This window comes from Crinia signifera, chromosome 6, assembly GCF_055691185.1.
Source record: "Crinia signifera chromosome 6, ASM5569118v1, whole genome shotgun sequence".
Lineage (NCBI taxonomy): Eukaryota > Metazoa > Chordata > Amphibia > Anura > Myobatrachidae > Crinia > Crinia signifera.
Genome location: NC_139222.1, coordinates 3,598,162 through 3,609,474, shown reverse-complemented (window position 1 = coordinate 3,609,474; position 11,313 = coordinate 3,598,162). Strand labels below are relative to the sequence as shown.

The following is an 11,313-nucleotide window of genomic DNA, read 5'->3' as shown; positions in this document are numbered from 1 at the left end:
GCTGAATCTTTTCCTTCATTAATAATTTCCATACGGGACCTTCAGATGTCCTATTAGATAACTTATTCTATCATTCCTGTCTGGAAGATTTCTAGATCCTGTCCTTCGATCCACTTTTATTTGTAGTTCAGTTCCATGGTGAGAATCTAACCCATGACACCATCTATGCTGCCCAATAGATTATGGATATGGAGAAGGTAAGAACCATAACCTTCCATCGGTTCACTCGCCGCACATCTTCCCCTTAGTGTTTTATGTTTATCTTTGTGTACCAATCTCTGGTAACACCCACAATAAGGACCAAGCATTCTCGGGAGACTAATCCCAAGATCTGCAAACATCTGGCACAGAGGGAAACATTATACTAAGGACTAGGACACCTGTAAAATGCATTGGTGTAGATTTATTAATGTGTCTGAAAATGAAAGTGAAGATGGTGAGCATAACAACCGATAGGAATATAAAAGGTCAACAATAATAATGCCAATAGTCATATTGTCAAAAAGGCCACATGTCCAAATTCTCTGAATGTTGACCGGTAAAATATCAACACTGTCAGAATGTATGACTATAAGATTAGTCGGTACTTGTTTCCTAGCACGGCGCCACCGATTTGAATTGTATCCATCGGGTTGGAAAAATCGCGTTGATCGCATCGCATGCCAACCAAATCGCATGCGATGCGATCGACCCGATTTTTACATTGGAATCAATGTAAAATGGTCCCTGAGACCTGATTTTACATTGATTTCAATGTAAAAAGGCCCAAAACCCCCCATTTTAATACCAAACCCCCCCTCATTTTTTAAATCCCCCCCATTGTTAATGCCACCCCACTATTGACGCCAACCCGAAGTGCAGCGAGCCCGCGAGAGGCGGCGGTACGCGTCCTCTGACCTTTTCATACCCCCACTATCCACGTTGGCGTGGAGTTGATTTTATAAAGTGTGGCGAGCGGAGCGAGCCAGCAAGCCACCGAGCCCCAAGCGTGGCGAGCATAACTTCACAGGTATTCTAGTCCCCTCGCGCGGCTCACTCTGCTTGCCACGCTTCGGGCTCGCTGCGCTCGCCACACTTTATAAAATAAACTCCACGCCAACATGGATAGTGGGTGTATGAAAAGGTCGGAGGACGCATACCGCCGCTGCTCGCCATGCTTCAGGGTTGGCGTCAATACTGGGGTAACGTTAACAATGGGGGGCATTAAATGTACTTTTTAACCATATTCAATTTGAAATGGGTCATATTGGCCCATTTCACATTGTCACCTATGTAAAATTGCGTTGATCGACGCGATCAACCCGAATTTCACTTTAAAAATAATTTAACATTATTCTCTATGGGAAAATCGCATTGATCGCGTCGGTTGCATCGCGGCCCCTTATAAAGGGACGCGATCAACACGATTTTCTCTTTCACCGGCAAATTAGCTGGTGATTGACAGAAAATCGGGTCCATCGCGTTGATTGTATGCCTTAAGTACCTTAAACTTAAGGCATACAATCAACGAGACGGGCGCCGTGCTAGGAAACAAGTACCGATTAGTCTGCAGGCAGGAGGAATCAATATAGGGGGGTTATTCTGGTTGATTCGCTTGGAAGTGAATTCGCATCCTTGCGTGTCAACCGAACCCCGCCTTGTGAATGGTTGCGTATTAAACGAGGATTCCTAATCTAATGGAAGATGTTTTGCAGTGGAGTCTTGTTTATCTAATATAGGAGAAGACCTCCAACTAAAATGTCAACCTTCTGTCATGAATGAGTCATGCGTTATTGGAAAAAGGGTTTATGGCAAACAGTAGGGGCTTAAACATTGCAGATAACATTGAGCATCACATACTTCTGTCTCATCACAAGGCAAGTCTTCAGGATCCACAACACTGGAGTGGAATCTGCGAGCTCTAGCCGTATAGGGGGCCGAAGCCAGCACCACCCATGGTAACATTCTGTTTGAGTATCACCTACGAGGTCTCTTTCCTCAAGAGCTTTTATCCGTTACATTGGTCTTTTAATACCATCTACGTCCAAGTACCTAGGTATCCTGGAAGTGCAACAATAGGAGAATTCTACCCCTAGGTATCCTAAGGAGGAAAATCCATTGGAAAACAAGATGGCAAAGACAATATCAGAATTGGACAAGAATAGACTCCAATAGAGAGTTCTAAACATTTGTAATAAGTACATTTTATGAGGAGCAGTGCAATGGGTCAGAGGAGTCTTCAATTAGTCATCGACAGGTAACACAGTGTCACATCCACCATGGCGTTTGCCCAAGACCCCTGTGCTGTGCTCAGCCCTGGACCCTCTAGGTGCACTGGAACCATGGCGCTCACCTCTGCTTATGTCTCTGGCTCCACTGGGGTACATATGGCCGCGCTGTCACCGCGTGGTGAGACCGGTGTATTCTGCTCCAGTTCCATGCAGGATATGAGTAGCATGCCGCCATGTGTGTTTGTGCCTGGTCAGCATCTGAGTAGGCCGGTGATTGCGCAGCTGCGTATCTTGTTGGTTTCCCCAGCCTCTCCTGCACGTCTCCGCCTCCCTGTCTGATTGCCTGACCAATCCCGGCACAGCTCACCTGGTAAGTACTGACTGTTCAGGCTAGTCCGGCAGTCAGTACAATGATGTCCACCCCGCAGCATCATTGCTCCTACCTGGCTCTGTAGTACTCGCTACGATCCTGAGCTTTTCCCTGAAGCGATCCTGCTGGCCGTTCACTGCTTCACGTACCACCGGACTCTGCTTACCGCCAATGTGGACCACGCAAGGTCAGGTCCTCTAAGGGGTCTCACCTTGCTACTCTCCCGACGGTTACTTCCACGGTTACCTCTGGCTGCAGCGACGACCTCATACAGCAAAGGACAACTCTTCTGCATGTATTATTCTTCAACCAACCATCCAATCTTCAACCAACCATCCAATCTTCAACCAACCATCCAATCTTCCAATCTTCAACCAACCATCCAATCTCCAACCAATCATCCAATCCTCCAATCTTCAATCAATCATCCAATCTCCAACCAATCATCCAATCTTCAATCAGTCTTTCAATCTTCAACCAATCATCCAACCATCCAATCCTCCAATCCTTAAAACCCAATCTTCAATCCAATCCCCATCCAATCTGCAATACAATCTTCATTCGTTCTTCAAATCATCCAATCATCAATTCCTTCTTCAAATCCTTAAGTATTCAACTCTGATTTTATATTCATCTCCACTCTTCAAACTATATTGCAGTATTCTTCAAGTACCAAGCTTCATCATCTTTTACAATAATCTACTGGACAATTGACTTTATATTTGCATATCTGCCATATACCGTTTATACCATCATTATCACTGTTTGCAATATCTTTATTAAATCCATTATATTTTATCTTCATTCTTTATTCTTCTATTCTGTGGTGGATGCAACCTCAAACGTTAAAGCACCCAGCTTACGATACTCTGCAGCTGGTGCTTTTAAGAACGTGACACACAGTACAAAATGGAAAGGGGGCAGCACTAAGCAACTGGAGGTCATCGGGGAGGGACAGCAAAACGTGGATACAGTGACCACATATAGGCTGGGGAAACTGGAAGGTAGAATGCCACTGCAAGAAAGTTGGTTATCCATCTGGAAAGGAACTTCTGCTAAGAGTAGCCATGAAGGATACAACAAAGCAAATCCAATAATGTTGGATGACTTTAGAAGAAATTGGTGAAAATTCCTCACACGTACTTCAACTGAGTAATCATGAAAGATATATAGCTCATTACTCTCCCACAGAAGGCGACTGAATGCTTCTAGTGAACACCCAACACGTCTGGAAAGGTAGGCTTCTGGTGAACACCCAACACGTCTGGTAAGGTAGGCTTCTGTTGACACCAAACACGTCTGGTAAGGTAGGCTTCTGTTGACACCAAACACGTCTGGGAAGGTAGGCTTCTGGTGAACACCCAACACATGTGGTAAGGTAGGCTTCTGTTGATTACCCAACATGTCTAGTAAGGAAGGCTTCTTTTGACACCAAACACATCTGGGAAGGTAGGCTTCTGTTGATTACCAACACGTCTGGGAAGGTAGGCCTCTGTTGAACACCCAACACATCTGGGAAGGTAGGCTTCCGTTGAACACCCAACACATCTTGGAAGGTAGGCTTCTGTTGTAAGCCCAACACGACTGGGAAAGTAGGCTTCTGTTGACACTCAACAGGTCTGGGAAGGTAGGCTTCTGTTGAACACCCAACATATCTGGGAAGGTAGGCTTCTGTTGAACACACAACATGTCTGGGAGGGTAGGCTTCTGTTGATTACCCAACATGTCTAGTAAGGTATCCTTCTATTGACACCAAACACGTCTGAGAAGGTAGGCTTCTGGTGAACACCCAACACATCTGGTAAGGTAGGTTTCTGTTGATTACCCAACATGTCTGGTATGGTAGGCTTCTTTTGACACCAAACACATCTGGGAAGGTAGGCTTCTGTTTATTAACAACAGGTCTGGGAAGGTAGGCCTCTGTTGAACACCCAACACGTCTGGGAAGGTAGGCTTCCATTGAACACCCAACACATCTTGGAAGGTAGGCTTCTGTTGTAAACCCAACACGACTGGGAAAGTAGGCTTCTGTTGTAAACCCAAAACGTCTGGTAAGGTAGGCTTCTGTTGACACTCAACAGGTCTGGGAAGGTAGGCTTCTGTTGAACACCCAACATGTCTGGGAAAGTAGGCTTCTGTTGAACACCCAACATGTCTAGGAAGGTAGGCTTCTGTTGAACACCCAACATGTCTGGGAAGGTAGGCTTCTGTTGAACACACAACATGTCTAGTAAGGTATCCTTCTGTTGACACCAAACACGTCTGGGAAGGTAGGCTTTTGTTGAACACCCAACACGTCTGGGAAGGTAGGCTTTTGTTGTAAACCCAACACGTCTGGTAAGGTAGGCTTCTGTTGACACTCAACAGGTCTGGGAAGGTAGGCTTCTGTTGAACACCCAACATGTCTAGGAAGGTAGGCTTCTGTTGAACACCCAACATGTCTGGGAAGGTAGGCTTCTGTTGTAAACCCAACACGTCTGGTAAGGTAGGCTTCTGTTGACACTCAACAGGTCTGGGAAGGTAGGCTTCTGTTGAACACCCAACATGTCTGGGAAAGTAGGCTTCTGTTGAACACCCAACATGTCTAGGAAGGTAGGCTTCTGTTGAACACCCAACATGTCTGGGAAGGTAGGCTTCTGTTGTAAACCCAACACGTCTAGTAAGGTAGGATTCTGTTGACACTCAACAGGTCTGGGAAGGTAGACTTCTGTTGAACACCCAACATGTCTAGGAAGCTAGGCTTCTGTTGAACACCCAACATGTCTAGGAAGGTAGGCTTCTGTTGAACACCCAACATGTCTGGGAAGGTAGGCTTCTGTTGAACACACAACATGTCTAGTAAGGTATCCTTCTGTTGACACCAAACACGTCTGGGAAGGTAGGCTTTTGTTGAACACACAACACGTCTGGGAAGGTAGGCTTCTGTAGTAAACCCAACATTTATTACACACAGATGGGCACAGGACGGTTAGGGGGGGGATACCTCCCAACTGTCCTGCTTACTGTGGGAATGTCCCGATATTCGGGGATGTTCCCGCGTCCCGCCCGGGGCTGCCGTTGTCCCGCGGTGGGGGGGGGTGCCAGTTGGGAGCCCCCCAGCCTGCCAAGAATACACTGCAGGTGAGGCAGGTGTAAAACCCCACCCAAATCTAATTATATCTGCACAAGTAACACCTGCCTCACCTGCAGTGCACATGGTTTTGTCCATCTAAGAAATATTTTGTCTGAAAGAGTGAACTAGGATAAGGGCCTCAGTTCCTGCTGGAGCCTGCACAAGAATAGCCCTGTGTGTACCCCTATATACTGTATACCCCCACTATATACCTCCTATCATATATACTGCAGTGTGTACCCCCCACTATATAACCCTATACACATATATAACCCCATATATACAGTGTACCCCTATATACTGTATACCCCCCACTATATATCTATCTTCTATACCCATATATAACCCCATATATACTGCAGTGTGTACCCCCACTCTATATCCCCTATACCCATATATAACCCATATATAATGTGTACCCCTATATTTTGTATACCCCCTATATACTGTATACCCCCCACTATATATCTCCTATACCCATATATAACCCCATATATACTGCAGTGTACCCCCACTATATACACATATATAACCACATATATACTGTGTACCCCTATATACTGTATACCCCACTATATCTCATATACCCATATATAACCCCTATATACTGTATACCCCCACTATATATCTCCTATACCCATATATAACCTCATATATACTGTATATCCCCACTATATATCTCCTATACCCATATATAACCCCATATATACTGTAGTGTGTACCCCCACTATATACCCCTATACACATATATAACCCCATATATACTTTATACCCCCTATATACTGTATACCCCCACTATATACCCCTATACACATATATAACCCCATATATACTGTGTACCCCTATATACTGTATACCCCCACTATATATCTCCTATACCTATATATAACCCCATATATACTGCAGTGTATACCCCCCACTATATACCCCTATACACATTTATAACCCCATATATGTGTACCCCTATTTACTGTATACCCCCCACTATATATCTCCTATACCCATATATAACCCCATATATACTGCAGTGCGTACCCCCCACTATATACCCCTATACACATATATAACCCCATATATGTGTACCCCTATTTACTGTATACCTCCACTATATATCTCCTATACCCATATATAACCCCATATATACTGCAGTGCGTACCCCCCACTATATACCCCTATGCACATATATAACCCCATATATACTCTATACCCCCCACTATATATCTCCTATACCCATATATAACCCCATATATACTGTAGTGTGTACCCCCACTATATACCCCTATACACATATATAACCCCATATATACTGTGTACCCCTTTATACTGTATACCCCCACTATATATCTCCTATACCCATATATACTGCAGTGTACCCCCCACTATATACCCCTACACACACATATATATATAACCCCATATATACTGTGTACCCCTATATACTGTATACCCCCACTATATATCTCCTATACCCATATATAACCCCCTATATACTGTATACCCCCACTATATATCTCCTATACCCATATATAACCCCATATATACTATGTACCCCTATATACTGTATACCCCCACTATATATCTCCTATACCCATATATAACCCCATATATACTGTATACCCCCTATATACTGTATATGCCCACTATATACCCCTGTACAAATAAATAACCACATATATATTGTGTACCCCTATATACTGTATACCCCCATTATATATCTCCTATACCTATATATAACCCCATATATACTGCAGTGCGTACCCCCCACTATATACCCCTATACACATATATAACCCCATATATACTGTGTACCCCTATATACTGTATACCCCCCACTATATATCTCCTATACCCATATACAACCCCATATATACTGCAGTATGTCCCCCACCCTTTCTATATCCCCTATACCCATATATAAACCCATATATATATATATATATACATACTGTGTACCCCTATTTACTGTATACCCCCACTATATATATCCTATACCCATATATAATGCAGTGTGTACCCCCACTATATACCCCTATATAACCCCATATATACTGTGTACCCCTATATACTGTATACTCCCACTATATATCTCCAATACCCATATATAACCCCCTATATACTGTATACCCCACTATATATCTCCTATACCATATATAACCCCATATATACTGTGTACCCCTATATATTGTATACCCCCACTATATATCCTCTATACCCATATATACTGTATACCCCCTATATACTGTATACCACCCACTATATATCTCCTATACCCATATATAACCCCATATATACTGCAGTGTGTACCCCCCACTCTATATACCCTATACCCATATATAACCCCATATATACTGTATACCCATATATATTGTATACCCCCTATATACTGTGTACTCCCCACTATATATCTCCAATACCCATATATAACCCCATATATACTGTAGTGTGCCCCAAAATATATACCCCTATACACATATATAACCCCATATATACTGTATATCCCCTATATACTGTATACCCCAACTATATATCTCCAATACCCATATATAACCCCATATATACTGTGGGTTGGATACAGAGAGGGATATAGAGCGGGTTGGATACAGCGCAGGATATAGAGCGGGTTGGATACAGTGCGGGATATAGAGCGGGTTGGATACAGCGAGGGATATAGAGCAGGTTGGATACAGCGCGGGATATAGTGCGGGTTGGATACAGTGCGGGATATAGAGCGGGTTGGATACAGTGCGGGATATAGAGCGGGTTGGATACAGTGCGGGACATAGTGTGCGTTGGATACAGTGCGGGATATAGAGCAGGTTGGATACAGTGCGGGATATAGAGCGGGTTGGATACAGTGCGGGATATAGAGCGGGTTGGATACAGTGCGGGATATAGAGCGGGTTGGATACAGTGTGGGATCTAGAGTGAATTGGATACAGCGCGGGATATAGAGTGAATTGGATACAGTGCGGGATATAGAGCGGGTTGGATACAATGCAGGATATAGAGCAGGTTGGATACAGTGCGGGATATAGAGCGGGTTGGATACAGCGCGGGATATAGAGTGAATTGGATACAGTGCGGGATATAGAGCGGGTTGGATATAGAGCGGGTTGGATACAGCGAGGGATATAGAGCAGGTTGGATACAGCGCGGGATATAGTGCGGGTTGGATACAATGCAGGATATAGAGCTGGTTGGATACAGTGCGGGATATAGAGCCATTTGGATACAGTGCGGGATATTGGATACAGTGTGGGATATAGAGCGGGTTGGATACAGTGCGGGATATAGAGCGGGTTGGATACAGCGCAGGATATAGAGTGAATTGGATACAGTGCGGGATATAGAGCCGGTTGGATACAGTGCGGGATATAGAGCGGGTTGGATACAGCGCGGGATATAGAGTGAATTGGATACAGTGCGGGATATAGAGCCGGTTGGATACAGCGCGGGATATAGAGCGGGTTGGATACAGCAAGGGATATAGAGCAGGTTGGATACAGCGCGGGATATAGAGCGGGTTGGATACAATGCAGGATATAGAGCGGGTTGGATACAGCACGGGATATAGAGCAGGATGGATACAGTGCTGGATATAGAGCAGGTTGGATACAGTGCAGGATATAGAGCAGGCTGGATACAGTGCAGGATATAGAGCAGGTTGGATACAGCGCAGGATATAGAGCAGGTTGGATACAGCGCGGGATATAGTGCGGGTTGGATACAGCGCGGGATGTAGAGCGGGTTGGATACAGTGCGGGATATAGAGCGGGTTGGATACAGTGCGGGATGTAGAGCGGGTTGGATACAGTGCGGGATATAGAGCGGGTTGGATACATTGCGGGATATAGAGCGGGTTGGATACAGCGCGGGATATAGAGTGGGTTGGATACAGTGTGGTATATACAGAAGGTTGGATACAGAGCGGGATATAGAGCAGGTTGGATACAGTGCGGGACATAGTGTGGGTTGGATACAGAGGGTTGGATACAGTGTGGTATATACAGCAGGTTGGATACAGCGCAGGATATAGAGCAGGTTGGATACAGTGTGGTATATACAGAAGGTTGGATACAATGCGCTATATAGAGCGGGTTGGATACAGTGCGGGATATAGAGCAGGTTGGATACAGTGCGGGATATAGAGCAGGTTGGATACAGCGAGGGATATAGAGCAGGTTGGATACAGTGTGGTATATACAGAAGGTTGGATACAGTGCGCTATATAGAGCGGGTTGGATACAGTGCGGGATATAGAGCAGGTTGGATACAGTGCGGGATATAGAGCAGGTTGGATACAGCGAGGGATATAGAGCGGGTTGGATACAGAGCGGGATATAGAGCGGGTTGGATACAGAGCGGGATACAGTGCGGGATCTAGTGCGGGTTGGATACAGTGTGGGATATAGAGCGGGTTGGATACAGTGCGGGATGTAGAGTGAATTGGATACAGCGCGGGATCTAGTGCGGGTTGGATACAGAGTGGGATATAGAACAGGTTGGATACAGCGCGGGATATAGAACAGGTTGGATACAGTGCGGGATATAGAGCGGGTTGGATACAGTGTGGTATATACAGCAGGTTGGATACAGAGCGGGATATAGAGCGGGTTGGATACAGTGCGGGATCTAGTGCGGGTTGGATACAGTGTGGTATATACAGCAGGTTGGATACAGAGATGGTTGGATACAGTGTGGTATATACAGAAGGTTGGATACAGAGCGGGATATAGTGTGCGTTGGATACAGTGCGGGATATACAGCAGGTTGGATACAGCGCGGGATATAGAGCGGGTTGGATACAGTGTGGTATATACAGCAGGTTGGATACAGCGCAGGATATAGAGCGGGTTGGATACAGTGTGGTATATACAGAAGGTTGGATACAGAGCGGGATATAGTGTGCGTTGGATACAGTGCGGGATATACAGCAGGTTGGATACAGCGCGGGATACAGAGATGGTTGGATACAGTGTGGTATATACAGCAGGTTGGATACAGCGCAGGATATAGAGCGGGTTGGATACAGTGTGGTTTATACAGAAGGTTGGATACAGAGCGGGATATAGTGTGCGTTGGATACAGTGTGGGATATAGAGCGGGTTGGATACAGTGCGGGATGTAGAGTGAATTGGATACAGCGCGGGATCTAGTGCGGGTTGGATACAGAGTGGGATATAGAACAGGTTGTATACAGTGCGGGATATAGAGCTGGTTGGATACAGTGCGGGATATAGAGCGGGTTGGATACAGTGCGGGATATAGAGCGGGTTGGATACAGCGCGGGATATAGAGCTGGTTGGATACAGAGCGGGATATAGAACAGTTGTATACAGTGCGGGATATAGAGCTGGTTGGATACAGTGCGGGATATAGAGCGGGTTGGATACAGCGCGGGATATAGAGCTGGTTGGATACAGAGCGGGATATAGAACAGTTGTATACAGTGCGGGATATAGAGCTGGTTGGATACAGTGCGGGATATAGAGCGGGTTGGATACAGAGCGGGATATAGAGCGGGTTGGATACAGTGTGGTATATACAGAAGGTTGGATACAGAGCGGGATATAGAGCGGGTTGGATACAGTGTGGTATATACAGAAGGTTGGATACAGAGC

The 11,313-nt window shown here is 45.3% G+C and overlaps 1 protein-coding gene across 1 annotated transcript in view; it reads left to right on the top strand.

Annotated features, from left to right (window-relative positions):
* LOC146009853 (uncharacterized) overlaps positions 1-11,313 on the top strand; it is a 145,303-nt gene that overhangs the window by 42,695 nt on the left and 91,295 nt on the right. The gene's annotated exons all lie outside the window — the stretch shown is intronic.